Raw genomic sequence first — 3,019 nt, forward strand, 5'->3', positions numbered from 1 at the left:
GTTCAAGACTGCCCTCTAGAATCACTGCTGCGAACAACGAGAAGGCAGTAGTACAATTTTCAAAAAAATATGTAGCAAAATAACGTTTCTCCTATTCATTTGGGTCGCCGCATTTGCTTGAATTTCTCAAATTTCATAATACTTTAATTTGCGCATTTCTAACCATCGATGCGCTGGCACCGCTTTTGAGACTGGTTTGACTAAGAGTGGAATAAATGCCAAAAATTGATTCTTTAGTACGCGGATGTTTAAGGTTTCTAGGTTTCAGGTTTGTGTACATATACTCTTCTATATCCTGAACCTTTTTTCAAGATATATTGCGTTTACCGAAACGTTGAGTTGGGGTAGTTGGTATGGATTCATAATAAAACAGCGCAAGAGACGACGGACCAGAGAAAGGAGAACACAGGACGAGGGCTGTCTGGTCCGTAGTCTTTAGCGCTGGTTTATTATCAATTGCGTTTACTGTTATTGTTACTCGACACCCATCCTGGAAGACAAAATCATACCCGTCGCTTCATTATGCTGGCCGTGGAGAGTCGACAGAAAAATGCCTGGGCAGCTCGGGGCAAACAATTTCACTTCATAGCGATCCAAAGCTCAGGTTACGCGAATTGCGGAAAACTGACCATCCAGGAACTTTTATTTTTTTTTTTCAAAAAGCAAGCTCGGGGATGTTCTTGCGGGCGTACTTCCATTATTATATATATCTTTCATCGAAATTAAAAAACGTCCATTGGACATGTGTGTTCGATCTCTCGCGAGCTGCACCTACTGCAAATACTTTACTTTTGATTTATTGTAATCAAATATTTCTTTTTTGCAGTGCACCGGTTCACGAGGGTATATAACAGCGAAAAGTTAATAACCGACGTTGACTTCTCGCCTAAGGGACCCTACGTAGTCGATAGTAGAAATGTTCACTCTGAAAAAGTTGGTGTTAAATACGGATCAAAGTAATATCTTCTAGGAGTGCAAAGAACTGTGTTCTGTTGAATTTCACGTTTCAACCCGCTGCTCGAGTGAGGCATAGTTTTGGGCTCTTTGAGGTTAATGACCCCTGTCGCGTCTCAGGTTGATGGGAAGTCGAAAGCGCCTGATGCTGTTAAAGCAGAAAACAAGGGCTTGTTTTGTTTATTCCGATTTCAGAACACTGATGCGTACCCTTGTGCGACGTTCAAAGCAAAACAAAAATAGTTTGTTACTGTGCGTTCATCGGTGCCATTGCGTCAGCATTTAACCTCCTCTAACCTTGATGTAGCGTGGCGTGTTAGATGCAATTTCACCATATTCTCCTAGCTAATGCGCTTGACATACGGCAGGATATACTGAAGTGAAATTGTTGGCGCGTAAATTTATTTGCGCCTCTGATGCGGCAAAAGAACAATAGGTCTCAACTACCAAAGTAACGTTGTTCTTCAGATATTTGTAATCAGCTCATTTTAACCAGTAACATTGAGTATTTGAGCTTGTGTGAAATGAGGAGTTAACGCGATAAATTTAAGGGTCCCTCTCAGCGGAAAACCCTGCGTCGTCATCGTAGGCGGTGGCGGGAGCGAGAAAGCTCGTGGCTCACCTGGCACCAGCATCACGTGGCCTTGTGATGTCATCACTACTTGGCCATTGACCCGCCGCGGTGGCTCACTGGTTGCGGCCCTCGGCTGCTGGCACGAAAGACGTGGGTTCGATCCCGGCCGCGGCGGCTGAATTTCGATGTAGGCAAAATTCTAGACGCCCGTGTGCTGTGCGATGTCAGTGCACGTTAAAGAACGCCAGGTGGTCGAAATTTCCAGAGCCCTTAACTACGGCGTCCCTAATAGCCTGAGTCGCTTTGGGACGTTAAACCCCAATAAAAACCAATAAAACTACTTCGCCACTGGAGCAGCTGATAGTGAAATTAATGATCACGAGCGGTTGCTCGGAAAGAGCAACTTGAGCATTACAATCCCCACCGGCGGCTCTGTTTGAAACAACCACCTGCCGGGGCAGTGGTGCATCGCTTTTAACGGCTGTACCATTGCGCCAGGAGTGGTATTAGAACTCCCAGCAATCTATAACCATAAGGTCGAGAATTACCGAGTCCGCCTATATGGACATTAACCATTAACGTAATCTCGTCACGCCCTAAAGGCGGAGCTTAAATAGTCCCCTCCAGTTTTAGTGGGCTAGCACATGTAGTGGCCATTCCCCACACTTTGGCGATGTGTGTGGGTTTGTGTGAAGTCTGTTCTGTGGCAGGCTGTTCACCTGCCCACCGTGTCAGGCGGCAGCCCAGTTATCTCCAGAAGCAGGTCGGGACGAGCAACCTGGGTCGCAATCCAATCCAAGCAATCCAAGCCCCACCGATGGCAGCACCTGTCACAACACCTGCCTTGTGCCACTGCTCACCTGCCTACCGGGTGGCTTATTTTGCCATGGTGCAGCCGGTGGTAACAGGCAAGAACCTGGGGCGCTAATTAGGCAACACTACTTACAAGCGCACCGAGCTGAACGAAATGAGCAGATGCGGTTAGGAGGAGAACGTGATTTGAATAATGCTTGCGCACTAGCTACACGGAGAAGTTGGGGTGGTAATCAGGCGGTAGCCTGGTACCACCTGGTAGGTCGCAGCTCCACCCGACAAGTGACGTGATTTGTTCATTACGAAGATTCTGTCCCAACACACCAACAACCACCTTACTATCCTAGAAGGGCAACGCAGCAGCGAAACTCATCATGCTAGCGCACATATCTGCATTTGGCGGAATTGCACAAATCAGCGTACATTTTTTAAAAAATTTTCGGCATTGTTTCACCCACAGGCTATATGTTATTTGGTGGCACACCATACCAGCAAGACTGTTCTTAATACTTCGGCTAGGATAGCTCTGACGTAGTCGCCATTTTTCATTCAAGCTTCATTCCACGCGATACGCCCCACACCCAAAAGCGACCACCACCGATTCTTTTAACAAATTTGGGCTAGTTGGCGACTGTGCGAATAGGATTTCATCGGAGTATTCAGCTCGACAACATATTT

This window comes from Amblyomma mixtum, chromosome 8, assembly GCF_055824585.1.
Source record: "Amblyomma mixtum isolate Tamu chromosome 8, ASM5582458v1, whole genome shotgun sequence".
Classification (NCBI taxonomy): domain Eukaryota; kingdom Metazoa; phylum Arthropoda; class Arachnida; order Ixodida; family Ixodidae; genus Amblyomma; species Amblyomma mixtum.